The sequence below is a fragment of the Saccopteryx leptura genome, chromosome 2 (assembly GCF_036850995.1).
Source record: "Saccopteryx leptura isolate mSacLep1 chromosome 2, mSacLep1_pri_phased_curated, whole genome shotgun sequence".
Lineage (NCBI taxonomy): Eukaryota > Metazoa > Chordata > Mammalia > Chiroptera > Emballonuridae > Saccopteryx > Saccopteryx leptura.
In genome coordinates this window covers 139769021-139794351 of record NC_089504.1, presented here as the reverse complement: position 1 = coordinate 139794351, position 25331 = coordinate 139769021, and the positions used below count along the sequence as shown (strand labels likewise).

At 36.4% G+C, this 25331-nt stretch overlaps 1 pseudogene; it reads left to right on the top strand.

Annotated features, from left to right (window-relative positions):
* The first annotated feature begins 1186 nt into the window (after positions 1-1186).
* On the top strand, positions 1187-2184 carry LOC136391568 (glyceraldehyde-3-phosphate dehydrogenase-like; annotated as a pseudogene).
* The last annotated feature ends 23147 nt before the right edge of the window (positions 2185-25331 follow it).

The window sequence follows — 25331 nt, the reverse complement described above, 5'->3', positions numbered from 1 at the left end:
AACTAAAAGTACTACTATTTATGACCTGGAATAACATAAACACTCCATCCTAGCTAAACCTCTATAACTGTGCTGCCTTAGGACAGTGAATCTAATGGGAGTAACTTAAGAGCACCAAGGATTCATCAATTCATTAAATCTTCCCCTAAACTGCATTAGAGAAACTTCTCTAGGTCACTGAATCTCTGGATATTTTTTTTACAGAAAGAGAGAGAGACAGGGCTGTTACCTGTGAGAAATAGGGATTTTGGACCCCCTTTCCTGACTCATTTATCTGTAGGAATACTCTTCCCCAGTGGGAACTACTTGTTAAATCAGGGTCGGGAGAATATTAAACCCTCCTCAGCTGGTGCTGTGTGGCTGAAATATTTTAAAAGCTGATATATCATAAAATTAAATCTTTAGATCAGAAGAATATACAAGAAAAAACTGAAAATACTTACAAGTGTTATACAGGAGAAGGTTACACAGAGGAGCAGATTTCCAAGGATGATGAGTCTGGCTTATTTTACAAGGACTTGGGCAGACAAACCTATATAACTCAGATGGCATTTTGGTTGACAAAATTGTTGTGACTAAGGGCTTTCAGGTTCTGTTGGAGAAATAGTTCAGTATTTGTTAATTCAGTGTTTGTGCTGACTTTGTAGAAAATAACTACTATGAACTACAAGAATCAACTGTGCATCCCATTCAAGCAGAAGAATTCAAAGCCACTGCCTAGTTAGATCTAGCTCTTTCCTTCTGCCAGGAGAATTTCAGGTCTGTTTCTTAAGCTTGAGTTCTGGAATGAGAAAACACATAGAGTTGCAGCAGTCAACCCACAGCTATCTACATGTAACATTAATGAGAAATAAATGTTGTCTGAGGTTGTTACTGCTGTAAAACTACCTAATACAGTGTATTTATTGTGTGGCTAAAATGAACAAAGAAAAATTATCATGTAAACACAATAGCAAGGAGCAGATTCTATGCTTTACATACTGTCAAACACTACAGCTCTCAATAATTACTAAATGAACGAATGGATAAATGAATAAATAAAAAAGAGTGGAGAAATGTCATAGTATTGTATAATATCCCTTAAGTTTGTTTGAGAAGGAGAAAAGTAGTAAGTCAGTGGGGCTCTCTGCTCCTCCCTGTTCAACATGCAGCTGCATCTTGTTCAGTGCAAGCCATGACCTGAGACATGACAGTGAAGGCTAGAATAAATAAATTTGGCTGTACTGGGCTCCTCGTCCCCAGGGCTGCTTTTAACTCTGGTGAGTGGATACTGTTGTAGATACTCAATGACCCCCTTCATTGACCTTAACTATATGATCTAGATGTTCCAATATGATTCTGTCCATGACAAGCTTAGTGTCACAGTCAAGGCTAAGAACTAGAAGCTTGCCATCAATGGAAAACCCACCTCCACCTTCCAGGAGCAAGATCCCACCATCATCAAATGGAGTGATGCTAGTGCTAAATATGTGGCGAAGCTGGTCTTCACTACCTTGGAGAAGGTTGGGGCTCACTTGAAGGACAGAGCCAAAAAACTTATCACCTCTGCCCCTTTTGTGGTTGTACCCATGTTTCCAATGAGTGTGAACCACGAGATGTATGATAACTCCCTCAAGATTGTTAGCAGTGCCTCCTGTACCATCAACTGCTTGGCCCCTTTGACAAAGTCATCTGTGATAACTTTAGTATTGTCGAGGAACTCATGATCGCAGTCTATGCCACCACTAGCACCTAGAAGACTGTGGACAGACCCTCTGGGAAGCTGTGACACGACAGCCATGGGGCTGCCTAGAACATCATCTTTGCTTCTACAGGTGTTGCCAAGGCTGTGGGCAAAGTCATCCTTAGGCTAAATAAGAAGCTCACAGCTATGGCCTTCTGTGTGCCCACTGTGATGCCTCAGTCATGGATCTGATCTGCTGTCTAGGGAAAATGCCAAATATGATGACATGAAAAGGTGGTGAAGCAGGCATTGGAGAGCCACCGAAGGGCATCCTGAACTACATGGAGGACCAGTTTGTTTCCTGTGATTTTAAAAGTGACACCCACTCTTCCATATTCAATGCTAGGGCTGGCATTGTCCTCAGTGACCACTTTGTCAAGCTAAATTTCTGATATGACAATGAATTTGCCTGTAATAACAGGGTGGTGGACCTTATGGCCTACATGACCTCCCAGGAATAAGAGCCCCCTGGAACACCAACCACAGAAGAAAACAAGGAAGAAAAATAGACAAGAAAAGAAAAAAAAAAAGCAAAGCAGGAAGAGAGAGGCCCTCAGTTGCTGGGGAGTCTTCCCAACTCAATCACCCACCACATTAAGAATTTCTCATCCTCAACAGTTTCCATCCCAGACCTCCTGAAGAAGGAGGGACTTAGGGAGCCCTACCTTATCATGTACCATCAGTAAAGTACACTGTATCCAGTCAAAAAATAAATAAGTAAAGTCATCAGGGGCTACTTGAAGGATTGAAAAAGACTGGATCCTGGGCAACATCATGAAGTCATTTGCCTACATCTATGCAATGCCATTTGCCCAAGAATCTGTAACTAATTCAGTCTAGACAACAGTTTGGTAAAGCTTGAGTAGTGAATCATGTGCTTAACATTCTGCCAGTAAATATTTAATAAATATCTGTTGATTGCAATGCCATTTTAAAAAACATTTCATGTTAAAAAGTGTCCTGTCTTATTAAAATAAGGAAATAAACTAGAACCCAGATATAATCCATCAAAGATTATAATATTTCTTTGATCAAAAATGAGCGATTAAAAAAGTCCATGTGACTAAATCAAGATCACAACAACACAATTTACTTCACTCGTTTATTTTGGAGAATAAATTTTAGCTTTAATTATTTATGATAGTTTTAAGTATGCTCACAAATTTACTGCCTTGTTTAGAAAGTATAATTAAATCTCTGCTTTGGGAGTTACTAATATTATTAATGTGTAAAGATAAATCTGAAAGTACATAGTGAAATGGAAGAACTAATAGCTTAGTCCAAATAATTGCCTTTCTCTCTTAGCAACTTTAAAAATTATGTTTATATGATGAGTCATTTACATCCAAAAGACTTAAAGTTGATGTAAAATCAATCTCCTTGGGACTACTACCATTTTCTCTCTCTCTCTCTCTCTCTTTTTAGTATTGCAAGCAGATATGTCAGTTATTTTACACATGGAATTTTGGAAGAATAGTAAAATGTAGCATGACACATTTTATTCATGTCTTAGAAATTTATCCTAGATGTTATATATAACTAAAATAACTTCTCAGGCCAAACTGAGTCAATGACTATTATTATAAGGAAACCATATACCAGCATTTTGGCCTTCTTAAAAATGTTTTTCTAAGTTTTAGATTGACCTGGTAATAAACAAAATTTTAAAGCATTGCAATATTTGCTTTCCAAAACAATGGATTAATGCACATATAAAACACAGAGTCCAAGCTTTAACTATTCACTTTATTACTATTGAGAGTCCATTTTCAGCATCTGGTTAAAGAAAAGAAAAGCTTAATGTGAGTCTTTGATACATAATTCAATAAAATAGTTAATTGATATATTAACCACAAAAGATAAAAACATTTCTCTGACATCTTAGAGTAAATAAATGCACCTGAAAAAACACTGATAAGCCAGATTAATTTAGTTCTAGTGCTAGATAAAACTTCCCAGAGATGCTTAGGCTTACACTAAAAAGCAATATAATTTTAGTTAGATGTCAAAAAATAAAATAAAAATGAGGGAACCGGAAAAGCATTTCATTTAGAGATAGTGGCATGTGACCAAGTAAGGATGTATAAAAATGTGAAAGTTTTGAAGAAGTTCATTGAAATTTTATTTTCAGAAGAAAGCTATGGAGTAAGTAAAGAAATAGAAATATATATTCTCTCTCTATTTTATACACACACACACACACACACACACATACATACACATATGGCCATTTAAAGCCTCATGGCAGTCAGTCATGTGCTTCTTAACATATCACTTTGTGCAAGGACATCAACATTACTTTAGGTTCCAGGAGAAGTGAAGGCATACCAGCTCTCTTGGAGTCATTGGTTCTCAAAAGTATGTATATATTCCACATTTTATTGTCTGCAGTCATGCCCACTTTGCTGATGTTATCATTCACATCAAACTGGCTGGCTGAAAGTAATGTGCTTAAGAGAACTATAGCTATGTCTTATATATTTGTGAGAAGTACTTGCACCTTGAATAAGAAAAGTTGAACCTCTTAAAAGATGTAGACTGAGATCACTTCCAAGTCAACACTTTCTTTTGTTTTTGAAAATAAATCTGTGCTAATGAAATAATTTTCCAGCATGAATTAAATTATTGTGCTCTACATTTCTTGCTGGAGAGAGTAGGTCCCTGGCAATACAATGTTACATTTGCATTTTGACAGCACACAGTGTTAGGCTGTTCTCTTCAAATTCAGAGAAGTACAAATTTATTATATTAGAGTATTCTCAAGAGAAATATAAGTATTCCATTATATTTCACCAGGCACATTCATGGGGCTTCCAATAAAACCTGTAATTTCATAAATCAAAGAACAAAGTAATGAAATACCTTCCTTTCCATAAAGTAGGATACATGCATCTATTTCATCATTGATAAGCTTATTTCATTTTTCCTGCAAGGACATTAATAATCTTTCAGACTTACTTGTGTTACAAGAAGATTTTCTCAATGCCAGTGTGTATGCATTAAGATAACAGGTGAAATGTTTAAGCATGTCAATACAATCTTAGAAATAAAAGTTTAAAAAACATGAATTTACAACACAAACAACAGGGGAATAAATTTTCAAATTACAAAATGATCTCACTGTGTAAAATCAAAGTTACAGCAGCAAAATGGAGATAGGTTTCCTTTAGATTTCAGATACCCTGGTTTATTTAAAGAAGAATTCAATTTTTAAAATATCAATTGGTATATAACTTTGCAAAAACACATTGATCTAGTGAGGCCAGTAGATATGTAAAGACGTCAGCATTAACAAACATGCTTGGAACATTTATACTGTGCTACAATAGATTCCATGAAGTTTTCTATTGTCACAGCGCCCATTCGGTAAGAATAGTAAATCAAAATAAATTTAACTTATTGATTGAAATTTATTATTTTTATAATACTAATCACTAAAATTTTATTTCTTTTTGAATTTACATAACGATTTCTTATACAGTCTCTCTCTCTTTTTTTTTTATAAATTTTTATTAATGTTAATGGGATGACATTAATAATTCAGGGTACATATATTCAAAGAAAACATGTCTAGGTTATCTTGTCATTAAATTATGTTGCATACCCCTCGCCCAGAGTCAGATTGTCCTCCGTCACCCTCTATCTAGTTTTCTCTGTGCCCCTCCCCCTCCCCCTAACTCTCTCCCTCCCTCCCTCCTGCGTCCTCCCTCCCCCCACCCCTGGTAACCACCACACTCTTGTCCATGTCTCTTAGTCTTGTTTTTATGTTCCACCAATTATACAGTCTCTTTTAACAATAATGTGAAGTGCAATGGGACAAATGAAGTTTGGAGAAATTAACACAGTTACAAAATAGGGAAGGTTTTCTAACTTCAAGTTTAGAATTGTTCATAATAAACAGTGGTGAAATAATGAGCTATGTACAAATATTTATTTTAAATCCATTAATTTAATGTTTCATAAATAAAAGATATAAATCCAATCTCCTTTCCCTAGTATGTTTACTCTATCACAACGCTTCTTAGTTTTAAAACATAATTTATATACACAGCTTTCTTTTTAAATCAGCAATTTAATATTTTAACACGTATTTATTAGGCACTAAAACGAGGGGGAAAGCAGTTAACAAGATAGACATGCACAGCTAAGTAATGCACGTGGACTCTAGAAACTGGAAAAAACAAGGGAACATATTCTTCCCTAAAGTCCCCAGAAGGAATCAAATCCTGTTGATGCTTCAGTTTTAGCCCAGTGATACCCATTTAAAATTTTTGACTTTCAAAACTATAGAGTAACATATTTATGCTGTTTTATGCCATTAAATTCATGGTAATTTGTTGCAGCCACATTAAAAAAAATACAACCAGCTTATTCAAACAATGCCTACAGATCATAGCATCCTTATAAGGTAGTTTAAGGCCATTTTTATACCCCTCAGCCCACCTTCTTCTTCCCAGTTTAAGTGCTAAAAAAAGATGATTCCAATCAACCACACTTAGGACATACATAGAGAATTCCTAATAAATATATTTTTATTCCTCTCATTACATTTCTAGTAATATGTGATGGCCAACAAATTAATAGGCCATTAAATAATATTCAATTAATGTATTGGATGTACTCTTGAAAACAGTTAGCTTAACCACCCCATATTCTGGCTCAACATTGAAGGAGTGATAAAGATTCTCTTAAACAATCAAAAGCAGAAGGAATTTATCACCACTAAATGTGCTTTATAAGAAATGCTAAAGGAAGATCTTCAAGTTGAAATAAAAAAGACACTAATTAATAACATGAAGGCATGAAAGTCTAAATGCTCGGGTTCGATTTCCATTCAAGGCACACAGGAGAAGTGACCATCTGTTTTTCTCCCCCTTCTTCTCACCCTACTCTTCCATTTCCCCTCCCACAGTCAGTAGCTCAATTGCTTCTAGTGGGTCCTGGGCACTGAGAATAGCTTCATTGGAGCATGATAACCTCAGGCACTAAAAATAGCTTGGTACTCAAGCATTGGCCCTATATGAGGTTGCAGGGTATATCCCAGTTGCGGTGCATATAGGAGTCTACCTCACTATATCCCAGCCTCTCACCTAAAAACAAAAATGCACTGGTAAAAATAAGTATATGATCAAATTCAGAATACTCTAATACTATAATGGTGGGGTGCAAATCATTGATAACTCTAATATAAAGGTTAAAAGGCAAAAGGATTAAAATAATGATAGCTACAATAATTTATCAATGTATAGGCAATATAAAAAGATATAAACTGTGACATCAACAACATAAAAATAGGGGAATAAAAGTGTGGAGTTTTTGTATGCTATTTAAGTTATATCAGCTTAACACAGACTGCTATAGCCATAAAATGCTTTACGGAAGCCATACACACACACACACACACACACACACACACACACACACACCACACACACACCACAAACCCTCTAGTAGTTACAGAAATGATAGAGTAAGGAATCAAAGCATACCACTACAAAAATATTATCAAACCACAAAGGAAGACAGTAAGAGATTAAGAAAGGAACAAAGAAAGTACAAAATAGTCATAAAACAATCAACAAAATGGCAACAGTAAGTCCTTACCTTACCTTAAATTAAATAGTTAAATTCTCCAGTCAGAAGACAGAGTGACTAAATGGAAAAAAAAGAAAATAAAGAAAGACCCAACAATATAATACCTATAGGAGCATATATTGTAGTATGATGCTGGCATAAAAACAAATATGTAGACTATCTAGACAAGTAAAAAATAATTGAGAACCCAGAAATATGGTCAACTGATTTAGACAAGGCCATCAAGAACACACAACAGAGTAGGGATTGTCACTTTAATAAATGGTGTTAGGAAAACTGGAGATCTGCATGCAGAAGAGTGAAATGGAACACTTATCTAACACCATACACATAAATGCACTCAATATTGATTAAAGATTCAATGCAATGCCAAAACCACAAAACTACTAGAAGAAAACATAAGGAAAATCTTCCTGACATTGGTCTGGGCAATGACTTTTTGGTATGATGTGGGAGACTGCAAGCTGGCAAAGCCCTCACAGTTTAAGATTTAAGCTAAAGGCTAATCTCTTCCCACAACTCCATATTGGTTATGAAGCTGAATATTTCTATTTGTCTCATCCCCCACCTCATTTGTTTGATTAAGTTGCTAAAGGCTAAATTCTTCCCCACAACCTCTGACTGTTTGCTTAAGTTGATAAAGGCAATTTACATGCCTTTCCCCACAACTCCATGTTAGCTATGTTTACCCTTTGTTTTGTGAAGTTAAGATGTTATGCAGGGTGGAGGGCTTTCTGCACTTGGGAGAATTCTTGGATTACCTTGGAAATGTGACTTTGTATCAGAGATCTCTTTGATTTGCTAATGACTTTTGCTCTCCCTATAAATAAAGCGATTTGGGGTTGGAAACTTGCTCTTGCAAGCTATTGGCTGTGCAGAGACCTCCTAATTCCATCATTTTTCTCACTGAGTTTCTTTCTTCATCCTGCACCATTCTCACTGGACAATTGCTAGCCACGCTGGTCCATGGCAGTATGACCCCAAAAGTACAAGCAACAAAAACAAAAACAGTTAAGTGAGATTGCATCAAACTAAGAACTTTCTGCAAGATAAAGGAAATAATCAAAATGAAAAGGCAAACTACAGAATAGGAGAAAATATTTGCAAACTACTTATCTAATAAGGGGTTTACAGCCAAGATGTATAAGAAACTCAAACAACTTCATAACTTCATAGCCAAAAACAAACAAGCAAACAACCCCACTGGATTAAAAAATTGGCTAAGGGCCTAAATATTTTTCAAAAGAAAATATCCAGATGGCCAACAGGTACATAAAAAGGTGCTCAACATCACTAATCATCAAGGGAAAGCAAATCAAAATCACAATGGGCTACTACCTCACACTATTAGAATGGTTATCAAAAAGAGAAACGGTAAGTGTTGGCGAGGATGTGAAGGAAAGGGAACACTTATACACTGCTGATGGGAATATAAAATTGTGCAGCTGCTATGGAAAAAGAGTAGAGAGGTTCCACAAAAAATTATAATAGAACTATTATATGATTCAGCAATCCCACTTCTAGGCATATATCCAAAGGAAATGAAAACAGTATCTTGAGGAGATATCTGCACCCCATGTTTGTTGCAGCTTGTTTACAATATCCAAATATAGAAACAACCAAAGTGTCCATTTACAGTGAATGGATAAAGAAGATGTGATATATGTATGCAGTAGAATTTCTGTAGTTTTAAAAATAATGAAATCTTACCATTTGTGAGAGCATGGTTAAACCTGGACTTTATGCTGAGATAAGTCAAGCACAGAAAGACAAATAATGAATGATATTACAAATGTGAGATCTAAAAAAGTTGAATTTATGAAAGTAAAGAATAGAGTGTTGCTACTAGGAGCTGGGAGAAAAGGGGAAACGGAAAGATGTTGGTCAAAGGGTTCAAAGGATCAGCTATGCTGATGAAGTTCTAGAGATCTAATGTATGAAATGGTGGCTACAGTTAATAATACTGTATTTTATACTTGAAATTTGCTAAGAAAATTGATCTTAAATGTATATATGTGTGTGTGTATCTGAAAACATCATCACAATGTATACTTTAAATGTATACAATAAAAATTATTTGCACCTCTTCCAGGTTACTGGAGAATTTTAATGCTGATACCAGTACCACAGATAGTGACTCAATTACATATATGAGATAGTTGAAAAAATAAAATAACTTTTAATATCAGAAAAATAATGTTCTGTACATCAGGTTTGCTAATTCACATGTTGTTCGTGGGTGGGAGAGTGGCATCTTCTTCAAACCACGGACTTTTAGTTCAGCAAATAATGTAATCACTCTACTTGTCTCATGATGGTGCTATTTCCTGTTTTTACAGGACCAAGAGAGAAAAACATTAATGATGGCTTTTTCACAGGTGACAAGTTTTAATTTCTAGCTAGGGTAGAGTTTTAAGAACAGAAAAGATATCTAAATTTCTTTATTATAAATACACATACATATTCCAAAAAACTTTTACTTTATTTGAATATATTTAAATATATTAGAAAAATAATAATCTTACATTTATAAAAGTTCCAAACTTAGAAAGCTGAAGAGTATGAGTTTTTGATCTTTATATAAAACCTGCAAAGATTGGTAAAGCAGCTATAAATTACCATTTTGTAGCTGAAAACAATTGGGTCTAGAAAGGTCTACATACCTAAATCCATGCAGATGCTGAAGTGGCAAATCTATGACATGAACCCAGATTCCTTCACCAAGATTGCTTTTTTGATTTATTGGTGAGCAAGTCAGTAAGTGCAATAAGTGATCCTAACACCCTAACACCTAGGAAGTTAGAATCATCCATCTGGAGAAACAGTTGATTTTATTATAGAACTTTGGGTAGGATATTAAGGAAAGTTAGAGAAGGAAACTAGTGTTTATTGTGCTGGAACTTGGAGGCCATAGATATATGGTAAATACTTAGTGAGTTGAGCAGGTCATTTCTTAGGTTTTCACCTCCAACATTAAAAAATCTCCTATTTGAACATTCTTCTATATAACATGTAACTGGCTATTTACATGCATATTTTGGTGTCCTTCTTGACTATTGGTGATGGATGTATTCTCTCTGTAATGCTTGGTTTTAGCTGATAGGCATTTGCCTATTATTTGATTTAATTTTCACAATAACACTCTGAGTTACACAGTATTTTCTCACTAGAATCCATGACCCAGAGATTGCATGCTCTGCCAAGTTCATGCACTGAAGAAATGGCCATCTCACAGCCATTCTTTCTGACATCATAGAGCCTACCACTAAATTTGAAGTGAATTACTGGTTCTCTTTTTTGAAGGAAGATTTCTGCAAACCAAGTTAAAGAAGGTCCCTTGGAGAAGGAATGTGTTATTTCTCTTTTATCAAAGGTCCCCTTTCTAGTGATAGCTAGTGACTGATGTGATTGACCCCTCCATGTGATAAGAAGAGGTAATAACAGTGTTTTTAAGGAAAACTACCAAAGTTCTAGGGAAACCTTTCACCAAAGCCATACAGTGGACAAAAGAAGGACCTTAGGTGACACAGGTGGAGATGGCCTGAGAGCCTGCCAATGAAGAAATTAATTGCAAACAAGACAGTGAGCCCGGGTTAGACTGACTCAAGCTCTAACACCACAGGGCAATTAGAAAACAGAGTTTCATCCCTGTGGAAGGTACACATTACAACATGGCTCTCCTGATGGTGGTGTTGACTGAAGAAACCAGTTTTTTAGATAGAATGTTCCAGATACTTTGGAAGGCCTCTCATTTACTTAATATATTTTGGTTCCCAAAAGTAATACACAAGGATTCTTATCTCTGTGCACTGTTTAAAAGTAAAGGTTACAGTCATGTAAAGGGAAGCATAAGGTGTCTGCTCTGATGTTTTCTGGTCATAGAACAACCTCTGGCACATCTCAGGCTCTCAGTAAATATTTGTTGAGTGAATGAATCAGTAAACCACTGTACTGGGCAACCTTCAATATTACAAACTTAGTGCATTTTGCTTAGCACATGAATGTAGCACTTACTTTTAGCACAAATAAGAAAGGCTTTAGAAATAATCTAATCTAACCTCCTCATTTTACAAATGAATATGAGGTCCAGAGGGGAAAAACAAAACAAAACAAAACAAGTTTATCCAAGGTTACAAAGAAGCCAGAAATCTAGGCAGAAATAGAGAAAAAATTCTGAGCTCCAATTCAATATCCTTCCTTCCCACCTTCCTTTCATTTCCTTTTTCTTTTTTTCTTTTCTTTTTTAATTTTTGGGTGTTTTTTTTTTTTTTTTTTGTGACAGAGACAGAGAGAGAGACAGAGAGAGGGACAGATACAGACAGAAAGGGACAGAAAGAGATGAGAAGCATCGATTCTTTGTTGCAGCTTCTTAGTTCTTCATTGATTGCTTTCTCATATGTGCCTTGACTGGGGGGTTACAGCAGAGTGAGTAACCCTTTGCTCAAGCCAGTGACCATGGGATCATGTCTATGATCCCACATTCAAGCTGGCCACCCCATACTCATGCTGGTGAGCCTGTGCTCAAGCCAGTGAGCTCAGAGTTTTGAACCTGGGTCCTCAGCATCCCAGGTCAATGCTCTATCCACTGTGCCACAGCTTGGTAAGGCCTTACTTCTTTCTTTTCTTCTTTCCTTTTATCTCTCTCTCTCTCTCTCTCTCTCTCTCTCTCTCTCTCTCTCTCCTTCCTTCCCTCCTTCCTTCTTTCTATCTCTCTTTTTTTCTTTCTTTCTTTCATTCTTTCTCTCTCTCTTTTCTTCTTTCTTTCTTTCCCTTTCTTTTATCTCTTCCTCTTTACTTATTACATGATTGGCAGCATCCAGAAATTAGTTAAAGGAGATTTATAGAACAGACACAGAAACTAGTTCCTATATAAACATTAAAAACTCAAGCCAATCTCAAATTCTACCCCCTACACTAAAGCTTAGGCTCAATGACTGCTAAAGTCCCCTCTGTTTGTATACATAATCATTTAGATCAGGGGTCCCCAAACTATGGCCCGTGGGCCGCATGTGACCCCCTGAGGCCATTTATCTGGCCCCTGGCACTTCTGGAAGGGGCAGCTCTTTCATTGGTGGTCATTCTGGAAGGGCAGCTCTTTCATTGGTGGTCATGCATCCTGTGCTCCTGGAGTACTGTATGTGGCAGCGCGGCAAAGCGCAGTGTCGCTCACGTACAGTACTACTTCCAGTGAGGCGGGATGCATGTGTCACGGCTCCGGAAGCGCGTCATATCACTTGTTACGGCTAGCAGTGACAAATATGGAACCGGACATTGACTATCTCATTAGCCAAAAGCAGGCCCATAGTTCCCATTGAAATACTGGTCAGTTTGTTGATTTAAATTTACTTGTTCTTTATTTTAAATATTGTATTTGTTCCTGTTTTGTTTTTTTACTTTAAAATAAGATATGTACAGTGTGCATAGGGATTTGTTCATAGTTTTTTTTTATAGTCTGGCCCTCCAATGATCTGAGGAGCAGTGAACTGGCCCCCTGTGTAAAAAGTTTGGGGACCCCTCATATAGATGTTACACCTCATATATGGGGATGGCCCAAGAGCACACATGTGTGTGCTTACCCTTTTCTCTTTGTACTGGAGGAGAACAAGGTGGAGTGTCTTCATGCCTGAAATGAAACTGGATTCACAGAAGGTAAAGTGGATGTGTGAAGACTGCACTTCCACAGTATGTGACTTTTGGCTGCAGACTGACAGCTCACTTCTTTGTCTCAGAAGTAGTCACATGTTGTTAATGGAGGTATGGGCTGTCCATAGTACTGCATTGTACTTGACATGTCTGCTTGAAGTTATTTGTCCAAACTTCACATTCTGAGTGGAATGTGGCTACCTCCCCAGAAGAATGCTAACCTCTGTTATGTCACTCACAGTATTCATTCAGGCTGATTGCTAGGTTCCATTAAATTATACATTTTTGGAGCTAGAAAAGCATAATAGTTAACTATAGGTTTTGAACTCAACACATCTGGACTTGAATTTTATCTCTAGCATTTCTTTAGCATAATGGGTAAAATGAAGACAATAATATAAACTTCTGGAAGTTGTTCTACTTTTAAGTGAAATAATATGCATAAAGCACTTAGCATAATTCCTTATATACTCCACTGCCTTTTAGAATTATTATTATCTGTTTTTTATTTTATATGTGACACTACATGATTGCTAAAATCTCTGTTCTACAAAGTGTTTTGCAAACAGTGGACTAGATTCAACTGAAGTCTTCACTAGCTCTCTCAATTCAATTTTGGTTTCATAAATATTTCAGTCCCATATTAGGTCCAAAAGTTAAAAAGATGAAAAGAAATAAGCTATTCATGGTTGCTTACAGAAATGTAAACCAATAACTATAATGTAATGTATGATTGGTATTATTTAAAAACTCATTTGAAGTATGACATTATGATCAAAATGAAGTGATTGACTTTTGAAGAGAAGCAGATAGTAGGAGAAAGTGATATCTGAACTGGATTATGAAGGATAAACAGGAGTTCACTAGGAGAAAATTATGGAGAAAGACATTCCAGACAGAGGGAATGAGTTGCATAAAAAATACAGAACTATAAAATTGTCTGAAACACTCAAGGAACAAAAAATAGTTCAATACCGCTGGAACATTCTGGGAGAGGTATGGACATCACAAAATGAGTTTTGATAGGTAAACCAGAGTCAGATTACAAAGAGCCATGTAACACAGATTTTAAAAATGCTGGTTTTATATTGTAGTTTTCAGATGACTCAATTTTAATGGGTATGCTTATGTCTTTCAATACAAAATGTACTGTATAAAAAGTCATACTTTTTTAAAAGAAATGTAGAGTTTGTAACATATATATTATATATATGTTATTATAAATATATATGTACGTATGTGTGTGTATGTATGTATATGTATATGTGTATATGTGTGTATATGTGTGTGTGTGTGTATATATATATATATATATATATATATATATATATATATATATATATAAAATTAACATGGAGATAAAGATTCAGTGTCTTAGACCCTGGTAAATATTTGCTAAGTTGCTGAAAGGACAGGAACTGCATCTAGAAGACACTCTGGGTACCCGGTGAGCTTCTTGCTTTTCTCTGGGGCTTTGTAATTCCAGTGGTCTTTGATTTTCCAGAAAGCTTTCTGGGAACTTTTAACAATGATATCTGGCATTTCTATGTATGCTTTTTTTTAAAAAAGCAAGGCCTAGAATGTATTCATCTTTGTAGTGGTATTTGTCAGATTGGGGCCAAAAATGTCACAGCTCATCTGTTTTCACTAAAAATGAGGAGTGCAGGGTGCCATTTGAGGAAGAAACTCAGCCTCAGGCCGCTCTGAAGACAAATGACTTGCCTTCCAAGCACTAAGTGTTCCTTGGGATCAGAGTATTTTAGCCTTTTAGCAAAAATAGTCAACCCATCTGCTCTACGGAGGTCTGAACCAGAAAGTCCAAGAGGAAGCATCTCAGGCACAGACTCAGGTCACTGGATGAAAAGCATTCTTGAAGCAAAATGATATCCTAGGCCTGTCACTCAGTGTCAGTAGAGGAGACTAGTTTTGTTTGTTTTTTACATAAATGCCTTATAATATCACAAATGTTTCCTGTGCCAAATAGAAGCAGAAAGGGAAACAATTTATATTAGTTTTAGTTAAAGACTATCTAGGTTCATTGCAAAAAAAGAAATGTAGTTATTTTTAAAAATACTATGTGCATTATTAACTACATGTAAAGTGCATACATGGGCTTGTAACAGAAAGGCAGAAACCATAGGCTGAACCAAAAACATGAGGCTAGTGTGTTTGTTCCAAAAGAAAAATTTATTTTAAAAGCGCCTGGTTGTGGATGGGCTGAGACCAACAAGGGTTTCAGCCCCAAGCTGCAGGAGGAAGTGGTAGATATAGGGGGTGGGGGTGGATTAGCATGTCTTGGTTTATGGCCTTGGTAACTGACTTGAAGGTGAGCTAGAGGAGGGGATTCAACTGCTGAAATACCTCCTCTGCAAGTTTTTTTTTGATGTAGCACAGGCCTAATCAGTGTGGTTCTATCTGGTGTCCTTGGTAAATCTTTAAGACAGCCAGGGTCAGGTATTTCCCAGAAACAGCTGAGTCCTGGTGCCTCTGGGCCTGTGGCGAGGCTTTTACAAACAACCATTGTGACTTAAATGCCCCTAATTGTCAGGTTCCTCTCCCAATGTAAGATTTTCCTGACACTTCTGCAATGGTAAACTTTTTGCTACATTTTAAAGTAAAGGCCAGGAACCCATTAAGAGAGAGAATAGCAAGCAAATTAACCTCAAACTTATAGTTGGGGATGGGAATGTTCTGATTAGAGCCTTTCTTCCTCCTTTGGGCTTGCATTGTTCTCAGGATGGCAGCTGAGTAGCCATTTTATCTATCAGTAATATATGTTCACATGGTGATACTAGCGATGACCATGAAGATGTTCATCTTTGAATCCCCTTGACCTGTTTTCCTTGTGTTTATGATTCTCACAGTGAGGCATCTGTAAGCCTTCTCACTGTCTCTGAGGGCCAACTTTGCCATATCACCTGGTTCCCTCCAATCAAAATGTGCATATCCCATTAGAGACTGCTTTAGTCTTTACTCAGTGCCTGAATAGGTAAATGACTTACCTCTAAACATGATGCAATATGCCATCAGCTGAAGTCCAGCTCTTGCACAGGGTGTTTGCAGAAGGATAATAATTTAGGCAATTTCAAACACAATGCCACATCAACATCAATGTGTTGTAGACCAGAAATTTGCTACTTGAATTGTATTCTGTGGACCAACACCAAAAACATCACCTGGGGATTCATAGAAAAGCCAAATCTCAGCCCCACTGCAGATTAATTGAGGTGATTCATGTACACATAAAAATTTCCAAATTACTCCTTTAGAGTTGATGCATTTAGAATATCTGGCCCATGGAGCCACTTCATATGTGTTTGTTTTCTATCCTGACAGATTTTCAGAAACTTCTAAGCCTTTAAAATGTTAGTACCAGTTCCATGGCTGAGGACACAGCTGCAGATACCTTTCTAATTAGGAAGAAAGAAAAGAGAAAAATAAATAAATAAATAAACTAATACTTAGGAAGCCTCTGCTTGGATTTATGACTAGGTTTTGTAGCAATCCAGAGACTAAAAATGTTCTTAAGAAATCTTTCAAGTGATTGTGTTGCATCTGATTAGGATCCACTTATCCCCGAGGGTAACAGGCTGTTTACCTAGGATCTATACATGACACGTTGTGTTCCTATCAGGCATTCGGGCAAGGCACAAAAGCATCCAGTAGTATGTTGGGTTCAGGACACCAGTGTGATTTAGTAGGCTAGGTGGAAAGGGGAGAATCAAAATTTAAAAAATAAGTAAATAAATAAAGCAAGAAAGGACAGGACCAAAAAGGGATGAAATTTGTTTGAAAATCCTGGGGGGTGGAGCCAAGAGTCAGGGGACCATGTGTCTTTTTGGAAACTATTCTGATAGTACTGTAGGGAACTGCAGGAAGATGAGAATAGAAACCAGGCCAGTTCACAAAATATTCTAACATCAAGGTAAAATGTAGTTAATCCCTTCTGAACTCTGGTGAAGGAAGCAAGATGGAGAGTAACAGATGTTTTAAGGCATAGTAAGGAGAGAATTGAAAAGTATGAGTGACCTATGTTGGTGTGGAGTTATGGGAGAAGAAAGAGTCAAGGTGACTTCAAGGTTTCAGACTTTTATGAAAGGGTGTTGCTACTTACAAAAATAAGGCCTAAGAGTGAAGGAGCACATTTTGGAAGAAAGATAGCTTTGGCTTTATACAGTTTGGGTTCAGTTTGCCTATGACACATTCATATAGGACAATCTAGTGAACTAGTTGGCCCCAGTGCAATATAAAGATGAATCCAATTATGGGTTATGTCCTATAGAATAAGTGCACTAAAACTGACCTTTTAGTCTTTTCTACATTTTTGGACCGCTTCTCTCTTCTGGCAGCATTTCCTTGCCTCCTGCAATGTTCTGCTTGACAAGAGCATGCCACAGTGGGTAAAGCTTGGCTCTTCAAGATAGAATAAATGATAACTCCACTATTTATTAGGCATTTTACTTTCAATAATGATTTTAATTTTGAAGTTTAGGGGTCTTCCTCTTTAAAGGGCACTATGAGGATCAGACATGACTATGTGGGAATATGTAGCACAGTGTCTGAAAATAACTGGTGCTCGATAAAAACTAGTTTCCTCCACCACCTTTTAGGTTCTTTTTTTTTTTTTGGAAGTTAGTTGAGGTGAATTAAATATCCTGCCAGGATATTTTAATTAGTGTGTTGAGTTATTGTGCTAATATTTGTTCACAAACAGGACATTGAAACATGTTAACACATTCCACTTCTGTATTATTATTGCAGGAGAGATGAATTTTCCTCTTAGATTTGTTAGATTTCTCTTCCTCTTATCCTACATTTGGTAAAGAAAAGATCTCTCATTATAGCTATAAATTAATTAGGGTTTGGATACTATCAAGCAAATACATTCATTTCTTTATGCATGATTGTGTTAGCATCTGCTTTAATAATTCCAGTATTGGAAGCCTTTTTGGCTCTACCTGTCCCACAGTTTTCAACTGGTTTTAACTTGCAACTCAAGGTTCCTGTGTTTTCTATTACTTTTAATATACTACTTAGATATTGTATGTGAAAAAGTACAAGAACAGTTTGAGGTATAATATGAAGGTATTTTCTCCACAGAATATCCTTTGCTTCTGCTAGGTACCAGAGAGCATTACCAGTCTGCTACTACTAAAAACAAGTTTAAGTTTTGAGGTTCCTTGATCCAAAAATAGTCTCACTTGGGCCCTGAAATTTGGGTCCAAATTCTATGTAACAGATCCCTCATTTTTAATTTTCCAGCACTTTGGGAGCCTCAGAATATCATAGAAATGGTTCTCTGCTAAACCAGCTCTGAACTCTAAATTATGCCTCTATCATCTCATCAAATGGGGGAAATGAAAAATCTAGTATTACAGAATCAGCAAATGCTCTCAGGGCGAAAGTGGTCTTAATGCATTTTATCAATCTGGATCCTTGCTTTCCCTTCATTTTCGGCACGGCTCTTCCTGACGGCTTTGTCAACTCTTGAGGCTTTTAGGAAGTTTAAAAAATATATATTAAATTAAATGAAAATGTTTTTGCCTAGCCACATATTTCTGTAAAGTTACATGGTTTATCAGACTAACTTAGCTGACCATATGGAAAAAGTTTCCTCCTTTACTTTCTTAACTATGTCAAAAAAGAGCTGCTTTTACTTCTTTTACTTTAAGATATCTCCCATTCACATCAACTGACCCATAGTAAAATGCATTACAGTGTTTAATGGGCATTTTTGAACATCCTTGCAACCGTGTCCACTTAGACATTTTAGTTTTGCACAACATTTAATGTGCCAGATAGCTGACTCTTTCTATCAAAACTCATTTTTACTCTTAGTCTCTTACAATGTCAGAGGCATCTACAAACCTAGTCCTTGCAGCTTCAAGTAGCCGCCACCTCCAAATCCAGATCTTTCCTTATTAACAATAAGAGAAAAGAAACAAGGTCTGCTAAAAGCATCTTGATCTTCTAGAGCACCTCTGTAGTTAAAACATAACTATGCATATTTTGATTTCAATACACATATATGTTCTTTTTTTCTCAGACTGACATCCCTTCACCAGCTGCGTGGAATAGTCAATGAGTTAAGTCAGGGATCGGGAACCTTTCTGGCTGAGAGAGCCACAAATGCCACATATTTTAAAATGTAATTCTATAAGAGCCATACAATGACCCATGTACGTTATGCATTATTCAATAAAAATTTGGTGTTGTCCTGAAGGACAGAGTGATTGGCTCCAGCAACCCGCAACCATAAACATGAGTGGTAGGAAATGAATGGATTGTAATACATGAGAATATTTTATATTTTTAATGTTATTATTATTTTTTATTAAAGCTTTGTCTGCGAGCCAGATGCAGCCATCAAAAGAGCCACATCTGGCTCGCGAGCTGTTGGGCAGATAAAATATATTATGCTCACTTTGTTAAAGATGGCGCTGCCCACATGGAAGCTGTCACCCAGGTGATATTAATGTGTGTTGGGGGCGGGCATGGGTAGGCAGGATCCTTGTAGCCTGGGGCTTGGTTTTAGGATTAAGCTTTTCCCACCCTTTTTAATGTGGGGTGGTGCAATCCAATTATGCCTCAGATAAGTGACTTTGTATCAGAGACTTCCTTCTTTGTATATTAGATTAAAGGTTTTGATTTCCACACTATAAAATAGGGGCAGAATGGGAGCTTGCTCTCTCGGTTCCTGAGATTGGCATTAGAGAGGAGAGCAGAGAAGGCCACATGGAGGAGGCCAGGAGAAGCAGCCAAGATGGCAGAGTGCTGAAGGAGAAGCCAGTTTGTGCAGAGTTTGTGCAGGGAGAAGGAAGGAGATGGGGAACATAGGTGAGTAAGTCTGGTGAGCTAGAAACTTTTGATTCTAGGAAACTCGGATAAGTTAGTAGCTTTGTGAGCACTGAATGTGAGTGGGTTTTGGAGCCCAGCATGTGTTTTTACTTGGTCGCTGGATGCAAGCTAGGATTAAATATGATGGCCCATCAGCTTTTGGCTCCGACTGTCTGAATCCAATGTGAACCCGCATGGGTCAGGCGGCTGTGATGGTGGCCATGGATACTGGCTTTACACGAGCCATAGGTTCCTGACCTCTGAGTTAAGTGATGACTCTAACTCTACAATAAAACTATCTTTATTGGAGCAATATCCGAAAGGAGGAGTCACAGATATGGAAAGTATGTAACTCTAGAATTGAGAAATGTTGGTGCTAGTTTTGTCTATTACAAACTAGATGTGATCTGGGCCAATTATTTAATCCCCTACATCTTTGTTTCTTTTTTTATAGCAAGAATTAGCTTGCGACTTCAGTAAACATTCTTGGAGGTAATCAAAATTATACAAAACCTTTATTTCATAATAATTTATTTAAAAACTCAGCAAAGTACCATACATAGATTATTAGAATTATTTCATTTTATGCTCTTAAGAACCCAATAGAGTAGGCACTGTTACTATTATTTATGTTTTATTAATGAAGAAACTGAAACTAAGAGATTATGGAACTTTCCAAATGTCATATACAGTGTATGTATGTAAGAGCTGGGTAACAAATCAAAATGTTTGACTCTAAAGCCTTTCTGTAGACTCTCCTATACTCTTAGAATGATTAAGGGCCACCTCCTTTTGGCCACTCAACATTGTATAACAGGGCTTACTAAAATGTCACCTAAATATAAAATAATGTGTAAAATATAATGCTAACTATATGAGCAATGGGCAGAAATATTCAAGAAATTTGTCAGTTTTGTTTCCCCAGTAAAATAAGATGCCTTCAGGTGAAAACCTAATTCTGTTAGGAAAATACCACCTTTTCTTAAATTTGTAACTATTCATAGCCACTGTTACTCACTGAAAGCCAATTAGTATTTGCAACCCCAAGAGTCCTCTTTGGAGAACAAGTTTCTAACTGAATAATTGACGAAAAGAACTCAATGTTAATCTTAAATTTTATGCTGCTTGCTTTGATTAAGAAAGATAAGTGGAGGCGGAGACCCGCAGCTGAGCAAAGGTGCTCACCCCTGCCCTCAGGGCCGAGCATAACCCCACCCGCAGGGGGCAGGGTGAAGACCAAGGCAACCAAATTTGTACACGGGAGCACTTGATCACAGCCCCTTCCATGAAGGAGAGGCAGAAAACACAGCAACGGCCCCAGTGGGCTGGCATGGGCAATGCCCATACTCTAGTGCCCTAGGTAGCAGCAGCAGACAGGATGGAGAGCCTGCAGACAGACCACACGTAGGGAACACAGAGGCCACACCCAGTGGACTCCAGTGGCCAAAAACTTCTTTTACACAGAGAAAATGAGAAGGCAAAGAAATGCAACACAAATGAATCAAGAGAAATCCCCAGAAAAGGACCTAAATGAGTCAGATATAACCAAATTACCAGAAGCAGAGTTTAAAATAACAATTGATAGGATGCTCAAAGATCTTAGAACAACAATAGATGGTCATTACGAATACCTAAATAAAAAGATAGCAAAAGTAAAAAAGGACATTGAAATAATAAAAAGGAATCAGTCAGAAATGACAAATACAATATCAGAGGTAAAAAACACAATGGAAGGAATTAAAAGCAGGATGGATGAAGCTGAGAATCAAATAAGCGAGTTAGAGGACAAGATAAATGAAAGCATGGAAGTGGAGCAGAAAAAAGAAAAGAGACTCAAAAAGTCTGAGGAAATTCTAAGAGAGCTCTGTGACAATATGAAGAGAAATAACATTCGCATCGTAGGGGTTCCTGAAGAAGAAGAGAAAGAACAAGGAATAGAGAGTTTGTTCAAACATATCATAGCTGAAAACTTCCCTAAATTAAGGCAGAAAAATGTCTCACAAGTTCAAGAAGTAAGAGAACTTCATTAAAGAGAAACCCAAAGAAATCTATACCAAGACACATCATAATTAAAATACCAAAGCTAAGTGATAAAGAGAAAATATTAAAAGCTGCTAGAAATAAAAAGGCTATCAGCTACAAAGCAGCCCCAATAAAAATGACTTCTGACTTCTCAACAGAAACACTTGAGGCCAGAAGGGAATGGCAAGAAATATTCAAAGTTATGCAGAACAAGAGCCTACAACCAAGACTACTTTATCCAGCAAGGCTATCATTTAAAATTGAAGGAGAAATAAAAAGCTTTCCAGACACCCCCCCCAAAAAAAAAACTCAAGGAATTAACTACAACCAAACCAATGCTGCAAGAAATGTTAAGGGGCCTGTTGTAAACAGATCAAAGGGGAAAAAGAATATAGCAAAACAGAAATACAGTTTTAAAGAATATAATGGCAATAAACAACTACATATCAATAATATCTTTAAATGTAAATGGATTAAATGATCCGATCAAAAGACATAGGGTAGCTGCGTGGATAAGAAAACAGAACCCATACATATGCTGTCTACAAGAGACACACCTTAAAACAAAAGATGCACATAGACTGAAGATAAAAAGATGGAAAGAAATATTTCACGCAAATGTAAATTAAAAAAAAGCTGGGGTAGCAATATTTATATCAGACAAAATGGACTTTAAAACAGAGGCTATTGTAAGAGATAAAGAAGATCACTACATAATGATAGAGGGAGCAATCCAACAGGAAGATTTAACCCTTAAAAATATCTACACACCTAATATAGGAGCACCTAAATATATAAAGCAGACTTTGATGGATTTAAAGGGCAAGATCAACAGCAATACTATAATAGCAGGGGATTTCAATACCCTACTAACATGACTAGATAGATCCTCAAGAAAGAAAATTAACAAAGAAACAGCAGACTTAAAGGTCACATTAGATCAACCTGATTTAGTAGATATCTTCAGAACCTTTCACCCTAAAGCAGCAGAATATACATTCTTTTCAAGTGCTCATGGTACATACTCTAAGATAGACCAAATATTAGGGCACAAAAGTGGCCTCAACAAATTTAAGAAGATTGAAATCATATCGAGCACTTTCTCTGATCACAATGGCATGAAACTAGAAATCAACCACAACAGAAAAACTGAAAAATACTCAAACACTTGGAAACTAAATAGCATGTTATTAAAAAGCAAATGGGTTAACAATGAGATCAAAGAAGAAATAAAAAAAATCCTAGAAATGAACGATAATGAGCATACCTCAACACAGAATTTATGGGACACAGTAAAAGTAGTTCTGAAAGGGAAGATCATAGCATTACAGGCATACCTTTAAAGCTAAAAAAAGCTCAAATAAACAACTTGACCCTGCACCTAAATGAACTAGAAAAAGAACAGCAAGTAAAGCCCAGAGGTAGTAGAAGGAAGGAAATAATAAAGATCAGAGAGGAAATAAATGACCATAGAGGCTAAAGAAACAATACAGAGGATCAATGAAACCAGGAGCTGGTTCTTTGAAAAGGTAAACAAGACTGATGAACCTTTAACCAGACTCACCAAGAAAAAAGGAGAGAGGACTCAAGTAAATAAAATTAGAAATGAGAGTGGAGAAATAACAAATGACACAACAGAAATATAAAACATTGTAAGAAAATACTATGAAGAACTGTATGCCAAAAAGCTAGACAACCTAGATGAAGTGGACAAATTCCTTGAAACATATAATCTTCCAAAAATTAATCTGGAAGAATCAGAAAACCTAAACAGACTGATTACAACAAATTACATCGAAACAGTTATCAAAAAACTCCCAAAAAAGAAATGTCCTGGGCCTGATGGCTTCACAAGTAAATTCTACCAAATATTCAAAGAAAAACTAATTCCTATTTTTCTCAAGCTATTTCAAAAAATTCAAGAGGAAGGAAGACTTCAAAGCTCCTTTTATGAGGCAATCATAATTCTGATTCTGAAACCAGGCAAAGACAACACAAAAAAAGAAAATTATAGGCCAATATCCCTGATGAATTTAGATGCTAAAATCCTCAACAAAATATTAACAAACCTGATCCAGCAATATATAAAAAAAATCACACACCATGATTAAGTGGGATTTATTCTTGGAAGCAAGGCTGGTACAATATATGCAAATCAATCAATGTGATTCATCACATAAACAAAAGGAAGGAGAAAAACCACATGATAATTTCAATAGATGCAGAAAAAGCACTTGATAAAATCCAGCACCCATTCATGATCAAAACTCTCAACAAAGTGGGAATACAGGGAACATACCTCAACATGAAAAAAGCCCATCTATGACAAACCCACAGCCAACATCATACTCAATGGGCAAAAATTAAAAGCAATCCCCTTAACATCAGGAACAAGGCAGGGGTGCCCCCTTTCACCACTCTTGTTCAACATAGTTCTGGAAGTCCTAGCCACAGCAATCAGACAGGAAAAAGAATTAAAAGGCATCCAAATTGGAAAAGAAGAAGTAAAACTATCATTATTTGCAGATGATATGATATTGTATATAGAAAACCTTAAAGTCTCAGTCAAAAAACTACAGGACCTGATAAATGAATTCCGCAAGGTGGCAGGATATAAAATTAATACTCAGAAATCAGAGGCATTTTTATACACTAGCAATGGATTGTCAGATAAAGAAATTAAGGAAGCAACCCCCTTCACCATTGCAACCAAAAAAATAAAGTATCTAGGAATAAATTTAACCAGGGAGATTAAAGACTTGTATTCGGAAAATTATAAAATATTGATAAAAGAAATCAGGGAAGATACAAAAATGTGAAAGCATATACCGTGCTCATGGTTAGGAAGAATAAACATCATTAAAATGTCTATATTACCTAAAGCAATTTATAAATTCAATGAAATACCGATGAAAATACCAATGACTTACTTCAAAGATATAGAACACATATTCAAAAAATTTGTATGGAACCAAAAGAGAACACGAATAGCCTCAGCAATGTTGAAAAGAAAGAATAAAGTGGGAGGTATCACACTTCCGGATATCAAGTTATACTACAAGTCCATTGTAATCAAAACATCCTGGTACTGGCATAAGAACAGGCATACTGATCAATGGGACAGAACAGAGATCCTAGAAATAAACCCACACTTTTATGGACAACTGATATTTGACAAAGAAGGTAAAAGCATACAATGGAGTAAAGACAGACTCTTCAACAAATGGTGTTGGGAAAATTGGACAGCTACCTGCAAAAAAATGAAACTAGACCACCAACTTACACCTTTCACAAAAATAAACTCAAAATTGATAAAAGACTTAAATGTAAGTTGTAAAACCATAAGCATCTTAGAAGAAAACATATGCAGTAAGCTCTCTGACATCTCTTGCAGCAATATATTTCCCGATTTATCTCCACGAGCAAGTGAAATAAAAGACAGGATAAACAAATGGGACTATATCAAACTGAAAAGCTTTTGCACAGCTACAGACAATAAGAACAGAATAAA